This window comes from Microcaecilia unicolor, chromosome 12 (assembly GCF_901765095.1).
Source record: "Microcaecilia unicolor chromosome 12, aMicUni1.1, whole genome shotgun sequence".
NCBI lineage: Eukaryota > Metazoa > Chordata > Amphibia > Gymnophiona > Siphonopidae > Microcaecilia > Microcaecilia unicolor.
Window position 1 is genome coordinate 95,780,650 of NC_044042.1, and position 22,000 is coordinate 95,802,649.

Here is a 22,000-nt window from a genome sequence, read left to right on the forward strand (position 1 = left end):
GTTTCAAAGTTGGTGTGAACTGTTTCCTGCGGAGGGCGTTCCCGGTGGTAACTGGCAGTATGGCCACTCTGGCATGCGCTGCCTGATTACCTCACGAGCTATGCGTAAGCCCTTACCACTAGGTCAATGGGTGGTAGTAAGGGCTCAAGCAGTAAATAACCACACACTACTTTTGATTTTAACGCACAGCCATTTACTGCCCCCATTAAAAAAAAGCCCTTTTTACAGCCACGGTTTAAAAAAATAAATAAAAAATGGCCCAGCATACACCAATTTCACACATCCAAACTACCGCAAACCACGTTTTACCACAGCTTAGTACAAGGAGCCCTAAATAAACAAATATATTTGTGAAGAGGCCTCCAATGTCTCATGAAATGCACTCTTCCTCCACTCAAACAGCTCATCACTAGTGGGGACCAGCGCTACTAATTATTCTTCTCCCAGAGATGATAAATGGTGAGGCAGATTACTCAACCAGTGATAATCAACTGGAGAGGAACCTAGACAGTGCACTGCAATAGACAGAAATGTCTTATGCAGCCCAATCTGCAACACATGTAATTAAATCTATGTAACTAAAAAAAAACAAAAAACTCAGCTGATTGGAAAAAAGAGGGGAGCCTAAGCAGAACGTTAAACCCTAACGCACACTTAGCAGTGTGAAAATGCTTACTGCATAGTACATTAAGGTCTTTTGTGGTAAGTAACCTTTTTGCATATGCTAAGCATGTGTTATGCATGTTTTTTAAATTTTTTTTTGCAGGGAATGTGTCAGGGCAGAGAAAAGGCGTGGACTGTGCTTAGGATGACTGCGTTGTTCTTTCCTGTCTTGTGATGGTGTTCGTCAGTGTTTGGCGACGTACAGACAAGTCAAGTTTATTTCTGAATTGGTATTCTATTCAGATATACAATTCTGAGGAATCGTTTTGCTTCAAAAAATTGGCACATACTCAAAAATTACAGGGACTCCTGAGGCAGGCCTGAGCGGCTGAAACACGACTCGTGTTGAGTCCGGGTTTAGCAATAAACTTTTGATGTGAACTCCATTAGAGCTGTTTTGTCATCACCCATTTTGTATCCTTTGTTGTGCCTTTTTCCTTTCCTACTCTGAAATTTAATTTTAGTTTGTGAACTGCTTAGAGCTGCAACTTAGCTTAGGCGGTATAACAAATTTTAATGAAATATAAAGTATTCAGCTAGCACAATGACATTTGTGAGCGTTATTTATTTATTTATTGGGATTTATTAACAGCCTTTATGAAGAATCACCCGAGGCAGTGTACAGCAGGTACAGTTTAACCTAAAACTTACAATTTCGTTAACAGAATAGTAAAAAGGACCAAATATAAACATTAATACAATAAATGAGGTGAACTTGAGAACAGCAAATTGAAACCTAATAATAGGACTACCATGAAATAGTATCAGAAATATACACATTTAACAGCACTGAAATTCAAATAACAGATATAATGTAATGTCAGCATAATACTAATGAAACATCTATTAAGCATGCATTAGAACATTCATAAGTACATAAGTAATGCCACACTGGGAAAAGACCAAGGGTCCATCGAGCCCAGCATCCTGTCCACGACAGCGGCCAATCCAGGCCAAGGGCACCTGGCAAGTTTCCCAAACGTACACACATTCTATACATGTTATTCCTGGAATTGTGGAGGAGTGGCCTAGTGGTTAGGGTGGTGAACTTTGGTCCTGGGGAATTGAGGAACTGAGTTCGATTCCCGGCATAGGCAGCTCCTTGTGACTCTGGGCAAGTCACTTAACCCTCCATTGCCTGCCGCATTGAGCCTGCCATGAGTGGGAAAGTGCGGGGTACAAATGTAACAAAAATAAAAAATAAATAAATTGTGGATTTTTCCCAAGTCCATTTAGTAGTGGTTTATGGACTTGTCCTTTAGGAAACCGTCTAACCCCTTTTTAAACTCTGCTAAGCTAACCGCCTTCACCACGTTCTCCAGCAACGAATTCCAGAGTTTAATTACGCATTGGGTGAAGAAACGTTTTCTCCGATTTGTTTTAAATTTACTACACTGTAGTTTCATCGCATGCCCCCTAGTCCTAGTATTTTTGGAAAGCGTGAACAGACGCTTTACATCCACCTGTTCCACTCCAATCATTATTTTATATACCTCCATCATGTCTGCCCTCAGCCGTCTCTTCTCCAAGCTGAAAAGTCCTAGCCTCCTTAGTCTTTCTTCATAGGGAAGTCGTCCCATCCCCGCTATCATTTTAGAAGCCCTTCGCTGCACCTTTTCCAGTTCTACTATGTCTTTCTTGAGATGCGACGACCCGAACTGAACACAATACTCAAGGTGCGGTCGCACCATGGAGCGATACAACGGCATTATAACATCCTCACACCTGTTTTCCATACCTTTCCCATTCAAACAACAGATATGATGCTAACGCTTTTCTACAATACAGCTTACTATGTAGCCAAGGGGCCAAGTGCAGATATACAGATAGGGACAAGATAGGTGGTTAGGAGGTAAGGGCTCTTGCATCTATTGATTTTTCAGGTTATGCATATTAATACGAACATTAGGACATGACCTGAGAAATACATACATGAAAATGCCCTATTTCCAGGATGTGCTGGAAATGGGCTTAGCATGCGGAAAAGTCCCATATTATTAGCATGCGCTAAGCCCAATTTCCTAGTGCCCTTCAGTGGGCATACCCCTATGTATTCATAGTCTCTGAACACCAGTATCCACTGGGCCTAACTGGAAAAGTATACCTTTTTCAAATTTTATTACACACCTCACCAAAAAAGTCAAGAACCCCTCCCCCAAAATGTATCAATTACAATTGTTTAACTACTCCCCACAACCACCTCCCAAAGTGATACCTCCATAAGCTGCTAAACTTTAAAATCCTTCTTTATATAACCAAATTTTCACTTTTTTTTTTTAAAGTCAGAAAACGTGCCAAAGAATGCAAAACAAAAGGAAGATATTACATGCACGAGTTTGAGGGCACCTAGTGCAAACGCATCCACAGTACTTTCACTAGGGTGGATGACCCTGGGGGCAAGGGAACACTGAAGGAAAGAATATCCCAATAAAAAAAGCAAAAAAACAAAACAAAAAAAACAAACAAACAAAAACAGCTCACCTTTCCAATGCAGTCTCAGTCTATGAAGAAGGGTACCTTCTGAACAACCTGAACAAAATCTGTAAAAAAAAACAAAATAAATAAATAAATAAACCCAGTAAGGAAAGCACAACAGAAGCTCATAAAACTGGGTACATAAAAATACAGTAAATTAATGTTTGTAAAAATGCTTTCTGTTGACACAGGATCTTCAATACAACATTAGGAAGATGTCAGACGCAGACAGCATCTGATGTCCGTTTTTGCAAACCTCCCGTAATGTTTAGGTCCTCCTTAAAGAAGGCATGCTGGCCCACTGACTCAGCAGCACTGCTGTGCACAAGCTTCTGGTCCAATTTCCTAACATTTTAAAAGCCTATTACAGTTTCAAGTAACCAAGACACCAGGAGGCCGAGTGATCATAGTCATCCATAATCTCCAGAAATGTTACAAGGGGTTGGCAAGAAAGGCAACACCCCCGGAATCGAGTGGGGGAGAAGAGGGCCATACCATTCCTAAATTCATCTACAAACTCAAAAAGGGAAAGGGTGCACTAAAAACAACCCTTGCCAAGGGTACCTTTTGTTCAGCAACTGCTCTGTTCTCACGCCTTGCAAATGCACTCAAGCATTATGTACTTTTAAAAGGCATAGCAGGATACTAGTTATCAAACAGCAAATAACCAACAGATTGTCATGGATCATTTATCAATCAACAAAATTCAATGATATAAAATGCATGGCAACAGAAATTTACAAGAAACAGAGGTCTGTGCCCGGACAAGGAAAGGTACAAATCAAGGTAAGGTATACACAAAAAGTAGCACATGTGAGTTTATCTTGTTGGGCAGACTGGATGGACCGTGCAGGTCTTTTTCTGCCGTCATCTACTATGTTACTATATGCTACAACCAATTTATTTAAAACAAGATATTAACTGCTCATAGGTGCCCCATATAGAAACAGAGAAAATGATGGCAGAAAAAAGGCATATGGCCCATCTAATCTGCCCATCCATATTATTTGCTGCATTTGTATCCCACATTTTCCCACCTATTTGCAGGCTCAATGTGGCTTACAATGTTCCTTCATGGCATTTGCCACTCCAGAGTAAAAAGGTACAGTTGATAATAAATAGAGAACATGGATGACGTAATAGATTATGTGAATAACATAATGGATTGCCATTACAGAGTAAAAGAGACAATTGGCATTATCTAAAGAATATTGATGACTTGGTAGATTAAACAGATAGATTAATAGGACGTCATTAGATGCCATTTGTATACTACAGAGAATATAGATGATCTACAAGAGCTAAGCAATAAGCATAGGGAGAAGACATTTTGGATATCAAATAAGAGGTGATGTATTAAGTTCCTATTATGGGTCATTGTAGTATGCCTTGTTGAAGAGATAGGTCTTCAGTGATTTGCGAAAGTTAATTAGATTGTAGATTATTTTCAGGTCCATTGGCAATGCATTCCATAGCTGCGTGCTCATATAAGAGAAGCTAGATGCGTGTGTTAGTTTATATTTTAGTCCTCTACAACTGGGGAAGTGAAGATTTAGGAATGTGCGTGCTGATCTTTTAGCATTTCTGGATGGCAAGTCAATAAGATCTGTCATATATGCCGGAGCATCTCCGTGGATGATTTTGTGAACCAGAGTACAGACCTTAAACATAATATGTTCTTTAAGTGGAAGCCAGTGTAACTTTTCTCTTAGGGGTTTGGCGCTTTCATATTTTGTTTCACTGAATATGAGTCTGGCAGCTGTGTTTTGGGCTGTTTGAAGTTTCTTGATGAGTTGCTCTTTACAGCCAACATATAGTGCATTGCAGTAGTCTAGATGACTTAGCACCATTGACTGTACCAGGTTACGAAAGATGTTTCTTGGGAAGAAAGGTTTTGCTCTTTTTGGTTTCCACATAGAGTGAAACATCTTCCTTGTTGTGTTTTTCACATGGTTGTCAAGTGTGAGATTCTGGTCAAAGGTATCATCCTCTATCTCTTCCTCCCCCTAAGAGATCTCACATGCCTGTCCCATGCTTTCTTGAATTCAGATACAGTCCTCGTCTCCTCCACCAGGAGTTCGTTCCATGCATCCACCACCCTTTCTGTAAAGAAGTATCTCTTTAGATTACTTTTGAGTCTAACCCTCTTCAACTTCACCTTTTGCCCTCTTGTTTCTGAGCTTCCTTTCAGTTGAAAAAGACCTGCCTCCTGTGTCTTTATGCTGTGGACATATTTAAACGTCTCAATCATATCTCCTCTCTCTCATCTTTCTTCCAAACTATACATATTGAGGTCTATGAGTCTGCCTCTACATGCTTTATGACGAAGACCACTGACCATTTTAGTAGCCGTCCTCTGGAACAACTCCATCCTGGTTATATCTTATTGAAGGTGTGGTCTACAGAACTGCACACAGTACTTTAAATGGGGCCTCACAAGAGACTTATAAAGAGGTACCATCACCTCCTTTTTCCTGCTGGTCATTCCTATGCACCCAGACATCTTTCTGGCTTTTTGCCATCATTTTTTCTACCTGTTTGGCCACCTTAAGATAGTCAGAAACGATCATCCCTAAGTCTTACTCTTCTTTCGAGCACAGAGGAACTTCTCCTCAATGGTACTGCTCTTGGGTTTCTGTAGCCCAAGTGCATTGGCCCTGCACTTTTTAGCATTAAATCTTAGCTGCCAATTTCTAGACCATTCTTCTAGCTTCACTATAAGAGACTTGGGGAGGCTAAGCTTCTCCATCCTCAGCCACGATTATTTTATGGTTACCAGTAACCACAAGATTTCCGTTTCAGTGCTACTGAACACCACCATTCACCTGGCCAACAGGAAGATGCTGGTCTGGAGGGCTAGGGTGGACTGGAAACCAGTTGTTAAAGTACCTGCATATATTTCCAGAATACTACAAATACTGTTTAATATTTTGCATTACAGTGGAGTCTTGATTATCTGACTTAAATGGGACTGACAGATTGCCAGATAACTGAAAATGCACATAATACAGATTACACTGTATATTAAAATGATGCATGTGATTTCCTTCCTTCTCCCTGCTTCCACCGCCAAGCTCAGCATATCCTCTCCCTACCCATACAGCACCCAGCCCCTTCCCCCCAGCCACACTCAGTGCACAATGTTGGCTGGCCCTAAGCACGAGCCCCCCCCAAAAGCAACTGTTCATTCCACCCATCAACCCCCCCCCCCTCAAAGCCCTGGTGGTGCAGTGGTGTACTGTACTATACTATCTATGTCTTGTATACCGCACATTTATCCACAAAGGACTTCACGGTGGTTTACATATCAAGAAAAACTCTTCATACGAAGATGAATTACATATCAATAAAGAACATACAAATAGTATGCCTGGTACATATCTTACTTCACTTAAAAATCATTAAACCAAACATCCTAAAAAATTCTCAATACTCATACATATAAGTCTTTAAACATTTCTGGAAATTAATATCTGGTCGACCTTCCAGCAAGAAACATGTCTGTATCCTCACGAAAGTACCCTCAACCTGCACTACCCCAGCTGTAAAGGTCTCAAGTACAAAACTTATTATGGATCCAATTTCTCCTTCCTGGGCAGCCGTCTATGGAATGCTCTCCCTAGACTTATCTGAGCAATCCATGACCACCTACCATTCAGAAAAGCACTAAAAACCCATCTATTCAAACAAGCCTACCCAAAAGACCCAGATTAATCTCATGAACCCATCTACCTTACATATACTGAAGAGGAAACGACATTGACCAAGAATCTATTTCCCACCTTACCCTCCTCTCTCAATCACCTGTCTCTACCTACCTTCCCACCCTATTACTACCCATCCATCCTTCTATTATGTTATACTTAATTTCCTACTTTACATAACAAAATTCTGTGTTACCTATTACTATGTAAGCCGCATTGAGCCTGCTTTTAGTGGGAAAGCGCATGATACAAATATAATAAATAAATAAATAAATAAATAAAGATAGCGAGTTCCAAAGTCTTACTCCTTGAACTGAGAAACTTTCATGAATAGGCTTATAATGCACGTTTCTAATTGATGGAAAACCCAAAGTCCTTGAAAAACAAACTTTACGGTCCTGAGATATCACCAGTAAAACTCCCTCGGAATTTGATTCATACAAAGACTTATGAACCATACTAATAATTTTAAACTGAATAAGTATTTGGATGGTCAACCAATGAAGATCTCTCAAAATAGGGGAAACTATCAAATTTATTCAGGCAAAAGGTCAGCCTTGCCACCGCATTCTGCATTAATTGCAGGCGCCTTTGCAACCCAACTGAAACAGCAGGAGCGATCCCTGGCAACACTTTCAACATGGATGCGGCAACCTGTAGCAGCACCCTCATGAGACTGCTACTAAAGATCATGGTAGCCATTTTGAAAGCGTTGCTAGCATGGGCAGGAGTGACCAGGACTTGCTTCTTCCCTGACTATACCACCGGACAACCAGGACTTCTAAGGTAGGCCGGGGGAGTCCACAGGTGAACAGATGGGTGCAGAGGCACCTGGAGGGGGGGGGGGGGGGAGAGTTGCTTCTGTTCTGGCTGCATGTTTATAGCTGGTTGGCATTGTGCGCTGTGTGAGTGTGTGGGGTGGAGAGAGGGAGGGCAGCGCTCGATTACCACCTGTCAGTTAATCCAGAATGTTAGGTAACCAAAGCTCAGATAACCAGGACTTTATTTTAGGGTTTTTTGGCATATAAATCCCCAGTCAGTATATTGCCATCAGTAAGAGAGATACTAGGGGAAGATATCTGGTGAAGGGGTCCTTTACTGTGGTATTCAGAAGTACTGCCAATGTGGTGGTGGGGGATGGAAGTGGGTGGCAGGATACAGGGTAAGCACTTGTTTACGGGATTTGGAGGTATGTTTAGTCTAATCAGCACTGTATTACTGCATTTTTTTTTTTTCAGTGTTAAGTTTCTACTTTGTAGAATATTACTCTGTCCATGCAAAGTATGGTTGCCTAGGGAGGTTGTTTTATGCTTATGATGGACTATTTATTGTTTACAAACTTAAAAAAAAGGATTTGAAAAAACAAAGTGACCCCCCCTTTCCAGCTGACATATAGTAGAAGTTGTGCCCCCCCCCCCCCCAAACACACACAAAGGATTTTAATTCATGCCACCCAGCCCTGACCCAATTTAGCTTTTCCAACCAGCTGGGTCACCAACTGTTGGCAGTAGCAGTGGTGGGGAGATGGGTGGCAAATAGCAGGGCATTAACCATCTTTTCTCACCCAGGCTCAAAGGAACCTTCTTTTGAGAACACATTTGATCTTCATAAAAAAAAAAAAAAGGATAAGAAGCGACAATGTGCAGTTAAAATAATGCCCAATCACTACCACAGTGCTCAGCGGATACATATTTATTTTTTGTTACATTTGTACCCCGCGCTTTCCCACTCATGGCAGGCTCAATGCGGCTTACATGGGGCAATGGAGGGTTAAGTGACTTGCCCAGAGTCACAAGGAGCTGCCTGTGCCTGAAGTGGGAATCGAACTCAGTTCCTCAGGACCAAAGTCCACCACCCTAACCACTAGGCTACTCCTCCTTCCATCTTAGCACAAGAAAGCCTGCAGCACACAAGTTTAGGTGCTGTGGGTCATGATATCTTACAGCTGCCAGTGGAGGAGCGGCCTAGTGGTTAGAGCACTGGTCTTGCAATTCAGAGGTGGCCGGTTCAAATCCCACTGCTACTCCTTGTGATCTTGGGCAAGTCACTTAACCCTCCATTGCCTCAGGTACAAACTTAGATTGTGAGCCCTCCTGGGACAGAGAAATATCCAGTGTACCTGAATGTAACTTACCTTGAGCTACTACTGAAAAAGGTGTGAGCAAAATCTAAATAAATAAATAAATGTTTGTCACTAGAAGGCTTAGATTTCCCTTCTGGTTGTTATTATTGCTCTGGCTTGTGGTCTGTCACTGAGACAAGGCAGGGTTGCCAGTTGGCTCCTTTGTTTTTCTTTTAACCAACAGGATGATCCAGTTCTGGTTTCACTCTCAACTGCATGGGCTCTGTCTCCATTTTTTTTGCAAAAGAAAGAACAAAAGAAGAGCAAGGCTACAGGGTCACATATGTAATAAAGGACAAATCCAGGATGGCATCAGCCTGGGGTTGTCTGGTAGCCCTACCATAATTTGAAGATGGTGGTGGGGCACTGTGAGGAAAAAGCAGTCACTAATAAGCATACCATGCACTATGCTGGACAGATTTAGTAAAAATCTAAGTGGAGGACAGGGGAAAAAAGATAAAGAAAGCCCTATTCGTGCACTTTATAGTGGTTTCAGGATTTCAGAGCCTATGAGACCCGTTCTAGACCAGCTGATAGTAAATCCTCCAATCAGAAGCTGTGGGAAGTGCCAGTCTCCCAACCTATGGCCTGGATGCAGAAATCCCACCAGAGGCCTGTGGTCAGAAACCCACCCCGTGGGTTTTCATATCACTGGCCTTTTGTAGCTCAAAGAAAAAAAGAAGAGACACACAAAACAAAGTCCCTTGCAACACTACTACTATAACAGTTTCCCCAGGAGACTAGCTTAGCTTAAATTTCATTCTTATTTTAGCAGGTCTGAAGCCAGACTGCCAGACACAATCCTTCCACAAATACCTATGCTCTCTTTGATCTTGAACCTATTGCACCACAAACAATGCCAGAATAAGATCATATAATAGGAACAGCTCCAGGATTTCTGCAGGCTTTGCCCAGGGGTTTTGTTCAGTTTAAGAAAGGGCATGTGTGCAATTTTGCTTTAATTCCACTCCTCTAGTCCAGCATGTGAAATGCATGACTGCAGTTGCCTTCCAATCCTTATCTAACTTCTTCCTTACGGTGCACACCATTTCATCATTTTTATTTGGTGAAATATCTATGACTGCTATGACAAATATCTGCCGTCTGTGACCATTCCAAGTGCCTTGGCAACTTCTAGGGCTCGTCCTTAACCACCCCAGTGTCCCTGTCACAGGACTGCTTCTAGCAGGAAAAATAAAGTGCAGAACAACTTCATGGATGCAAGAGAACTTTCATTTGACACCATGGGCAATTGGACTTAATAGGCAATCTGCTGTGACAAGTTGACCACCCTATGTGAAAACAGTATATATATATATATATATATATATATATTTATTTATTTATTTATTTAAACTACAATGCATGTTCATTACCCAAAAGATTTCTCTTACATTTTGCTGTTTTGTAGTAAATGCTTTTCGAAGGACTAAAAGGTTTTGAAATCAAACTCATTCCCTGGCAGAAAACTGCAAAGCAAGTATAGTAATATCTCACTACTTTACTGTTATCATAATAATGGATATTACCAGGTCAGTGTTAACGTTTTTCAAGGAAATCTATTGGCCAGTCTGCCATATAAAGAAATCTTCCCTTATATGGTACACAAGCCCCGCCCAGTGAATCCTCATGATGCACCGTGTGGGGCAGGGCACCGCCATTTTCAAGATGGTGGTGCAGGAGGCAGGAGTGAGCTGGTACCATTCCTGCCTCTTGTAAAGATATGACCAGGAGAAGAGTATGTGTGTGTGTGTGTGTGTGTTTCTTTGATGGGGGTGGCAGGTACCTAGAAGAGGGATTGCATGGTTGGAAAGGGGCCATTCAACACCAGGATTTTTTTTTTTGAGTCACAGGAAGGAAGGAGGTGCCGCTAGACATCAGGGAGAGGGGTTGGGTGAGTGGGAAGGTGCTATTAGTGGGAAGGTGTACTAGACACCAGGGATTGTTTTAGGTTGTTGGTTTGTAGGGGTGAAGAACAGCAGTATGGCACTTAGTATTATTTATTATATTTTTAAGTCCTCATTTACAATTTAATTAGTTTTATCAGGTTTTTGAAGTTTATTTTTATATGTATTTCATGTTATCAGCTTCTCTATTATGTCTGCATATTCATGATACCTGTGACAAAACTGAAACGCAAAACAAAGTGGCCGCTGGAATGCATAAAAATTCAAACTTCCTTTATGGATTCCTCAGCGTTTTTGTTTTAAAATTACAAGTTGGAGAATGGCACAGTGTGTAGATTCACAATCCATAATCGCTTTTGCATTTTAAATGTTTGAAAATCCTGGGGTTTTTTTGCGCCATTTCTTAGCGCGATTTTTACATTAAATAGCACATTTTACACATTAACAACCTTTGAAATTATGATATTTTATTATTACCTTGTTTTATCTGGATAATTGAAATTAAATTGCCTTTAAGATTTCTGCAGAGTCTGACCCTTGACCTCACAAAGAACATAAATAGAGCAGAGCAGTACTCAGCAGATTCAATCTTGTTAGTGAGAAGGTGAATCTGCTCTATTTGTGAGGAAGCACTGCAATGTAAAGTACACTGAATTGGTTAATTTTTCAACTACTTTTTTCAAAGAAGCTAAGCTTTACTGCTATTTTTGCTTTAAATAGTCCCGTTTGGATTTCTCATACTTTTTCATACATTTTTTTACAGATATTTGGAGACATTATAACTATTATGGGAAAGCTGGATATTTTCCGCTATAGGTACGTGTTCCTTTCACATCTCTTGCATCTCTTTTGGCTTTATACACATTTTCTGAGTAGATACATTTTTACTGAATTCATTAACTAGATATCGACACAAAAGTGTAAGCAACCTTTATCTCTTAGTCACCATAAATTATATTATGCTGAACAAAAAGAAAACCTCAATTAAAATACAGATACACTGACACTAGGAGCACTTGCAAAAGAGAGAGAATACAAAAATGTAACATAGGTTTATAAAGTGGAGCATATGGTAAGAGCCCACACTTGCCTTTAGTGTTCATTATGAACTTCATTAAAATGGCAAGCAGATGAATGATGTGCATTCACAGCCTGGTATTTACCAGAGAACATAAGAATAGCCATACTAGGTCAGACCAATGGTCCATCCAACCCAGTATCCTGCTTCTAAGTGACCAGGCCAGGTCACAAGTACCTGACAGAAACCCAAATAGCAGCAACATTCCATGCTACCGATCCCAGGGTAAGCAGTGGCTTTCCCATGACTGTCTCAACAGCAGACTATAGACTTTTCCTCCAGAAACTTGTCCAAATATTTTTTAAACCCAGATACGCTAACCACATCCGCTGTCAACAAGAGCTAACTATTTATCGAGTGGAAAAACATTTCCTCCTATTTGTTTTAAGAGGAGTCATCTAGGAACATTTTTATTTCTGCTTTGAAGATTTTGCCGTCTCCTTTCTATCCAGTCTCTCCCTCCCTTCATCCCCTGCTTCATTCTTCTCTGGCTTCATCAGCAGTGTTTTTGCTCAGCTCAGGCCTCAGCTCCTGCCAGTGCTGCCTCCAGAAAGCCTCTGTCCCCATCCTACTGACAAGTTTTCCATCTTTGCCTTCATTAGGATCTAGGCCCCAAATTTAGATGCCCAAGTGAACTGTCAGAGTTCTTCTAGCCTTGATATAATCATTTTCTGCTGTAAGCAGGAACCAGCCAAAACAGAGTTAATTATAATTATTTAATATATATTCCACAGATCAAATTAATAAGCATAAACCAAAATGGTGATATCCACACTAAAATCTCCATTACCCAAATTGCAAAGGACTAAAATACAAGACAACCCATGCGTCTAAATTCTCTTACATAGGCACGCACCTGTGGAATGCATTGCCACAAGTGGTGAAAACAACTTATGATTACCTAAAATTCAGAAAGTCATTAAAGACTCACCTATTCGGAAGGGCATATCCAAATGACCTAACTTAAATGACTCAACCCTGCAACACTTCACTATTAAAGATCGTATTGGACATTAATGAACTCTTTTACCTCAACCCAACTTGATTAAATCTTATCTTCCCTATCCCAATACAACATTTTGTACCTATCCCGTACCGGATTTGGCGAATGCCTTCACGGTATTATGTAAGCCACATTGAGCCTGCAAATATATGGGAAAATGTGGGATACAAATGTAACAAATAATAATAATAAAACACAAAAACAAAGACATATACATAGTAACATAGTAGATGACGGCAGAAAAAGACCTGCATGGTCCATTTAGTCTGCCCAACAAGATAAACTCATATGTGCTACTTTTTGTGTATACCTTACCTTGATTTGTACCTGTCCTTTTCAGGGCACAGACCGTGTAAGTCTGCCCAGCACTATCCCCGCCTCCCGCCACCGGCTCTGCCACCCAATCTCGGCTAAGCTCCTTAGGATCTATTCCTTCTGAACAGGATTCCTTTATGTTTATCCCACGCGTGCTTGAATTCTGTTACCGTTTTCATTTCCACCACCTCCCGCGGGAGGGCATTCCAAGCATCCACTACTCTCTCCGTGAAAAAATACTTCCTGACATTTTTCTTGAGTCTGCCCCCCTTCAATCTCATATATATACATATATATATATCTTGCAAGATCTAAAGCAGATTAATCCCCATAGTCTAGCTGTGATTCGTAAGATTAATGCTTGTCCTGCAGAACTCTATTAAATTGTAAGCATGGATGTGAGTGTCCCTCTATTTCTGCAATTTCAGCAATGCCTTTCAATTAAGCTCTCTCAGGGAGGAGGCTGCTTGCAGCTTGCCACTGTGCGCTTTGGTATTGATTTAAGCAATTACAACAGTGCAGACATCATTTTATCTCCTTTTTAAGGAGTTTAGTAATCAAGATGCAAGCATGACAGTAATCAGTTCTTTGAATCATAGGGAGGGTGACTAATCTCAGTCATTAGTGCCAGTGCAGACCTCTGCATATCTATGAGAGTAGACAAACCGAAGGTAAACTACATATATACAGACTAAAAATAAAATGCTCAAACGCCAACCCCAAACCACATGGACCCAGGCAATAGAAAAGGTTCAAAGAAGGGCAACCAAAATAATAAAAGGGATGGAACTCCTCACATATGAGGAAAGGCTAAAGAGGTTAAGGCTCTTCAGGCTGGAAAAGAGACGGCTGAGGGGGGATTGTTAGAGGTCTATAAAATCCTGAGTGGTGTAGTAGAAGTAAATCGATTTTTTATTTGTTCCAAAAGTACAAAGACTATGGGACACTCAAGGAAGTTATATGGAAATACTTATAAAACAAATATTTTTTCACTCAACAAATAGTTAAGCTCTGCAACTCTTTCTCGGAGTTTGTAGTAACAGTGGTTATCATATCTAGGTTGAAAAAAAAAAGGTTTGAACAAGTTTCTGGAGGAACAATCCATAGTCTGCTATTCAGACAGACATGGGAAAGCTACTGCTTGCCCTGAGGTTGGTAGCATGGAATGTTGCCATGATTTGGGTTTCTGCCAGGTACTTGTCACCTGGCTTGGCTACTGTTGAAAACAGGATACTGGGTTAGATGGACCATTGGTCTAACCCAGTATGGCTACTCTTATGTTCTAATAGTCTGAGAAATTAGATCTTACCTGCTAATTTGCTTTTCTTTAGTCCCTCTGGGCTGGCCCAGAAAGATACTTCTTGCCTTAAGCAAAGCAACTGTCAAGCCTTTATCAAAACCTTCCTGTAAAAAAAAACAAATCTAAGATTTGGACCACTGATGCACAAAACATCGATCGGCACACCAAGCCTCAAAAATACAGCAAGAGCGAATGTAATTCAAAGAAGCTGACTGATGTCGTGAACTAAGCATCATAACTATGACATTAGAGGAATAACCTCTCTTAGTTAACCGCGCCCTTTCACAGCCAAGCTGTAAGACAAAATCAAGCTGGATCTGGATGAACTACTGGCCCTTGAACTAGAAGGTCTAGAGAGTTCGGGAACGTGAGAGGAGAGTCATCTGTGAGACGTACGAGATGGGCATATCAAGGTCTGCGAGGCCAACTGGGAGCTACCAGAATTACTAGACCTGCGTCTCTTGATCTTTTGAATAAGCCACCCTAAAAGGGGCCACAAAGGAAACACATAAAGAAGATCTGATGGCCACGTCATAAGTACATATAAGTACATAAGTACATAAGTAATGCCATACTGGGAAAAGACCAAGGGTCCATCAAGCCCAGCATCCTGTCCACGACAGCGGCCAATCCAGGCCAAGGGCACCTGGCAAGCTTCCCAAACGTACAAACATTCTATACATGTTATTCCTGGAATTTTGGATTTTTCCAAGTCCGTTTAGTAGCGGTTTATGGACTTGTCCTTTAGGAAACCGTCCAACCCCTTTTTAAACTCTGCTAAGCTAACCGCCTTCACCACTTTCTCCGGCAACGAATTCCAGAGTTTAATTACACGTTGGGTGAAGAAACATTTTCTCCAATTTGTTTTAAATTTACTACACTGTAGTTTCATCGCATGCCCCCTAGTCCTAGTATTTTTGGAAAGCGTGAACAGAAGCTTCACATCCACCTGTTCCACTCCACTCATTATTTTATATACCTCTATCATGTCTCCCCTCAGCCGTCTGTTCTCCAAGCTGTATAGCCCTAGCCTCCTTAGTCTTTCTTCATAGGGAAGTCGTCCCATCCCCGCTATCATTTTAGTCGCCCTTCGCTGCACCTTTTCCAATTCTACTATATCTTTCTTGAGATGCGGCGACCAGAATTGAACACAATACTCAAGGTGCGGTCGCACCATGGAGCGATACAACGGCATTATAACATCCTCACACCTGTTTTCCATACCTTTCCTAATAATACCCAACATTCTATTTGCTTTCTTAGCCGCAGCAGCACACTGAGCAGAAGGTTTCAGTGTGTTATCGACGACGACACCCAGATCCCTTTCTTGGTCCGTAACTCCTAACGTGGAACCTTGCATGACGTAGCTATAATTCGGGTTCTTTTTTCCCACATGCATCACCTTGCACTTGCTCACATTAAACATCATCTGCCATTTAGCCGCCCAGTCTCCCAGAGCATCTATTCCCTCTGCTCCGAGATCTTTCCAGTGACTGAATAATCGAGGCACCTTGAAGTCGCGCACTGTAGCCATCAGATCCATGATTGAGAATCGTCTGAAAAACTGTTGCACTGAGCTCCCATTTTCCTGGGTCTAGAGTATGACAACTGAGGAAGTCTGCCTGGACAATCAATGTCTTCACCACATGAGAGCCAACAGGTCTGAGAGATGGAGCTCCGTCCAAGACATGAGAAGAGCTGCCTCCTGCTCTAGAAGACTTCTCGTTCCTCCTTGACTGACACACACCATTGCCGTCAATTTGTCTGAGAGACCTCACATGGGTCTGTGTCTTAGTAGATGACAGAATGCCTCTAGACCAAAATATGCTTCCAAAATATTGATCGAGTAGGACGTCTCCTCCTGGGACCAAAGACCCTGAGAAACATGTCCCAGACAATGAGTTCCCCAGCCCCTGAGACTGGCATTGGTTGTCATTATGACCCACTGAGGAGGGTCTAAAGGAACTCCCCCTTGGTCAGGGTTTGTGCCTGAAGTCACCAACGGAGACTCCCTCGCTCTTGACTCCTGAGAATCAGTTTGACAGTCAGAGAATCTGTCTACGGAGACCAACAGGATAAGAGGGACTTCTGGAGAGGCCTCATATGTGCTCTGGCTCAAGGAACTAACTCGACTGTTGCCACCATGGATCTTAAGACTTGAAGATAATCTCTCGCACATGGTACCGGCTTGCAAAGAAGGGACCGTATCTGATCCTGAAGTTTGGCAATTCTGTCCTGGAGGCAAAAATACTCAGCCTTGCAGAGCGTCGAAGGAAACTCCTAGATAAATGACAGTCTGAGACAGCACCAGACAACTCTTGAGAGGATTCACTACCCAACCAAGCCTTGAAGAAATTGAACTACTCATTCTGTGGCTTGCACACTTTCTTGATATGATTTTGCTCTGATCAGCCAATTGTCCAGGTAAGGATGGACCTGAATGCCCTCCTTTCTGAGAGCCACTATCACCACCACCTTCGTAAAGGCATGAGGAACCATAGCAAGACCGAAAAGAAAAACTCAAAACTGAAAATACTGGACCAAAACTGCGAAACAAAGAAACCTTTGGTGCAAAGGACGAACTGGGATATGCAGATAAGCCTCTGTCAAATCTACAGCCATCAGAAACTCTCCTGATCGAACAGCCACAATGACCGAACGCAGAGTTTCCATATGAACTGGTGACTTTGAACGTCCAGTTGACCGCCTTGAGTTCCAATATTGGCTGAAAGGATTCCTCTTTTTTTGGAACTACAAAGTAAATGGAATAGCGACCTGTTCTTATTTCTGAATGAGAAACAGGGCAGACTGTAAAGCAAGAAGCCTTACTAGAGTGACCTGACCACTCCTGCCTTTAGACAAGAATGACAAGGAGACTCTAGGAAAGCATCTGGGAGCGGCCGTGCAAACTCTAAGGCATACCCGTTGCAAATAAACTCGAGAACCCATTGATTGGAGGTAATTTGGGCCCACCTCCAATAAAACTAAGATAACCAAGCTCCTACTGGAGGTTGAGCCCAGAAATTTTCATTGGGACGGACAAGCAGGGGACTGGAAGAAAGTATCTGCATCTCTACTTTGTTGGGCACCTCTAAACAATCGGAACCTTTGAAAATAGTGAGACTTTTGAACAATAGCTATTCTGCCCACTCAAAACTGATGAAAATCTCTTCCACATCTCCTACTGGAAAGAAGACTGTGACCAGCCGGCCTAGAACGATCTTCAGGAAGTCGAGGAACTTTAGTATCCCCTAGAATGAGTAGAAGTTCATCGATCTTTCACTCATTCAAAAAGTACAAAGACCAGGGGACACTCAATGAAACTGGCTTGACTGACTATAACAAGACATCATTTATTTTTTAGGATTTACCCCCTTTTTAAGAAATTCACACAAGGCTGTGTAGAGCAAGTATAATCTAGACACAGGCAAACAATTACAGCAGTAAAATATTCAACCAATAGTACACATAGCACATTAGCCCTGGCTCTTGGGTCAGAGCATAACATCTCAAAATTCTGAATGAATCCTTCAAGGAAAAAGGCTACAACCTCAAAATAATTTCCTCTTCATTAATACTGCAGGACAAAGAAAACATCAGTCTCCCCCTTGTAGTGACATTTGTTGGATTTAACTCACACCTTTACAACAGTAGCTTAAGACAAGTTACTTCTAGGTATAACAGCTATTTATGCTTTGCTCGGAACCTTAGTGTATGGACAGAAAATAAATGTAACGATATAAATGGTAGGGGCACAGGGAACACAGACACAACAGTTCAAAGCTGGAAAATGGTGAAAAATCATAAATGTTCCAGGACCACTACTGTATTTATTTATTTATTTATGCGTTCTTGTATCCCACTATTATCCAAAAACTAGTTTCGGTTCAAAGTGGCTTACAACTACATTTTGGTGGAGTTACATTTGTGCCTGTATTGGGTGAAGCTCAAATTCTACCAACAAAATACTCCACTTCAGCTAAATATGTTCAGTTAAGTAGTTCCCAAACAGATAGCTATTTTTTAACAAACATCTTTTTAGGATGAAGGAAAAGCCTCAGATAAAATACAAGTTCCAATTTTTTAATACTGGTAAGCATCAATCATCAGCTAAAAAACCTTCTACCTTCGGGAATTCAAATTTTAATTCAAGATTTCTTTCAGAGTTCGATACTACAGTATTTAGAAAGACATTTCTCCATTATGAAAGTAGTCATTGAAAAGCAGTTTACCTATATCTCAGTTTCTCAGATATAGACGATTATGTTCAACATGAGGGGAATATAAAGAAGTATCAAAAGTTTTGAAAAAGAAATTGGAAAGAGAATACCCCAAGAAAACAGTTAAAACTGTTTACAAGAGAGCCTTATATCATGATCGTGATTTCTTATGCTCAACTACCATGTCAAGAGATAAAACAGAGATAATTCGTAGGACATAAAGGGGGTAGAAATTTCAAAGATATTCTATCACCTAGATTCCTTCCAACACAGTACTGACGTCTGGATATCAATAAGGAGGACATTCCACTTGTACGAAGTGCTCTGTTTGCGTTGTTACTCCCATTAGTTCTATATTTGTTAATCCTGTGGACCATAAGGAATACATTTTGCAACACAACTGATTGTTATTCTGATTTTGTTGTTTATATCATCTGTTGTCCATGCTCTAAGATTTGTTTGTCAGACCTCCAAAAAATGTAAAACTCAACTTATAGAACATCCGAGTGCATTAAATTGGAGAATACTGGAAGTGCCAACTGTTGAGCAATGTGCCAAGTTTGGACATAATTCCAAAGATTTGAAATGTTGTGTTATTGATAGGGTCACCAAACATATAAAGAGGAATCCAATAAAATCTATATGGAAATATGATGTTTGATTTTAACAAAATATTTCTAAAAAGCAAGGAAAAAGACCTCAAAACGCCCGACCGCTTACTTTCAGTTTGAAACTAAGCCGTGATCAGATCAAGAGAGAGGAAAAAATTTTTCTCAATGCTCTCTCTGTCAAAGCACAGCCCTTGAAAAAGCCTACAAGCGAAACGGATGGGGCCACCGTCGGGCAACAGATAAGTGCTCAAATTTACTTTATCTTTGTAAAGCTGCTTTATGAGAATCAGTGAAGGTTTATATGAACTAAATAAATTTTGAAGTTAGCATTGATATTGTCAACATATTTAAAAAAAACCTTTTTGTAAAAAAGAGCAAAATTGCTAAAATCTTTTTGGAAATAAATTTGGAAATAAATTAAAAGTTAAAATAATTCTTTCCAAGGTTTTTATGACCAATGATGAACACTACACCCCCCAGTTAAAGCCGCCGAAAACTGAAAGTAAGCTGTCAGGCATTTTGAGGTCTTTTCCTTGCTTTTTAGAAATATTTTGTTAAAATCAAACATCATATTTCCATATAGATTTTATTGGATTCCTCTTTATATGTTTGAGACCTTTTATCTTGGAGTCCTGTATGGTGATCTTCCTACTATTGTTTACGTTATTGATAGGGTGACACAAGATATTCGAGGTGGAGATTGCAAATTACAGCTTTTGAGGAGGGAACAATGTTGTATTCCTGGTGCTTGGTTCGCTGAATTCTGGTATAGCGAATGCTACATACCTGTAGAAGGTATTCTCCGAGGACAGCAGGCTGATTGTTCTCACTGATGGGTGACGTCCACGGCAGCCCCTCCAATCGGAAACTTCACTAGCAAAGTCCTTTGCTAGCCCTCGCGCGCCCGCGCGCACCGCGCATGCGCGGCCGTCTTCCCGCCCGAAACCGGCTCGAGCCGGCCAGTCCAGTATGTAGCAAGACAATACACTTCAAGGGAAGACTCAACTCCAAAGGGGAGGCGGGCGGGTTTGTGAGAACAATCAGCCTGCTGTCCTCGGAGAATACCTTCTACAGGTATGTAGCATTCGCTTTCTCCGAGGACAAGCAGGCTGCTTGTTCTCACTGATGGGGTATCCCTAGCCCCCAGGCTCACTCAAAACAACAACATTGGTCAATTGGGCCTCGCAACGGCGAGGACATAACTGAGAATGACCTAAAAAATTTACCAACTAACTGAGAGTGTAGCCTGGAACAGAACAAACAGGGCCCTCGGGGGGTGGAGTTGGATCCTAAAGCCCAAACAGGTTCTGAAGAACTGACTGCCCGAACCGACTGTCGCGTCGGGTATCCTGCTGCAGGCAGTAATGAGATGTGAATGTGTGGACAGATGACCACGTCACAGCTTTGCAAATTTCTTCAATGGAGGCTGACTTCAAGTGGGCTACCGACGCAGCCATGGCTCTAACATTATGAGCCGTGACATGACCCTCAAGAGCCAGCCCCGCCTGGGCGTAAGTGAAGGAAATGCAATCTGCTAGCCAATTGGATATGGTGCGTTTCCCTACAGCCACTCCCCTCCTATTGGGGTCAAAAGAAACAAACAATTGGGCGGACTGTCTGGTGGGCTGTGTCCGCTCCAGGTAGAAGGCCAATGCTCTCTTGCAGTCCAATGTGTGCAGCTGACGTTCAGCAGGGCAGGAATGAGGACGGGGAAAGAATGTTGGCAAGACAATTGACTGGTTCAGATGGAACTCCGACACGACCTTTGGCAGAAACTTAGGGTGAGTGCGGAGGACTACTCTGTTGTGATGAAATTTGGTGTAAGGGGCCTGGGCTACCAGGGCCTGAAGCTCACTGACTCTACGAGCCGAAGTAACTGCCACCAAGAAAATGACCTTCCAGGTCAAGTACTTCGGATGGCAGGAATTCAGTGGCTCAAAAGGAGGTTTCATCAGCTGGGTGAGAACGACATTGAGATCCCATGACACTGTAGGAGGCTTGACAGGGGGCTTTGACAAAAGCAAACCTCTCATGAAGCGAACAACTAAAGGCTGTCCTGAGATCGGCTTACCTTCCACTTGGTAATGGTATGCACTGATTGCACTAAGGTGAACCCTTACGGAGTTGGTCTTCAGACCAGACTCAGACAAGTGCAGAAGGTATTCAAGCAGGGTCTGTGTAGGACAAGAGCGAGGATCTAGGGCCTTGCTGTCACACCAGACGGCAAACCTCCTCCAATGAAAGAAGTAACTTCTCTTAGTGGAGTCTTTCCTGGAAGCAAGCAAGATGCGGGAGACACCCTCTGGCAGACCCAAAGAGGCAAAGTCTACGCCCTCAACATCCAGGCCGTGAGAGCCAGGGACTGGAGGTTGGGATGCAGAAGAGCCCCGTCGTCCTGCGTGATGAGGGTCGGAAAACACTCCACAATCTCCACGGTTCTTCGGAGGATAACTCCAGAAGAAGAGGGAACCAGATCTGACGCGGCCAAAAGGGAGCAATCAGAATCATGGTGCCTCGGTCTTGCTTGAGTTTCAACAAAGTCTTCCCCACCAGAGGTATGGGAGGATAAGCGTACAGCAGACCTTCCCCCCAATCCAGGAGG

General features: G+C 41.9%; 1 protein-coding gene across 4 annotated transcripts in view; it reads right to left on the reverse strand.

Annotated features, from left to right (window-relative positions):
• Nucleotides 1-22,000, reverse strand: part of LOC115481497 (signal transducer and activator of transcription 5B) — a 380,894-nt gene that overhangs the window by 168,747 nt on the left and 190,147 nt on the right. For 3 of the 4 annotated variants that reach the window (XM_030220679.1, XM_030220674.1, XM_030220675.1), the window contains exon 2: nucleotides 3,145-3,203. The exons of the other annotated variant lie outside the window; for it this stretch is intronic. The gene's annotated coding sequence lies outside the window, so the exon portion shown is untranslated. The remainder of the gene's footprint in view (nucleotides 1-3,144; nucleotides 3,204-22,000) is intronic. 4 annotated transcript variants of the gene reach the window in all.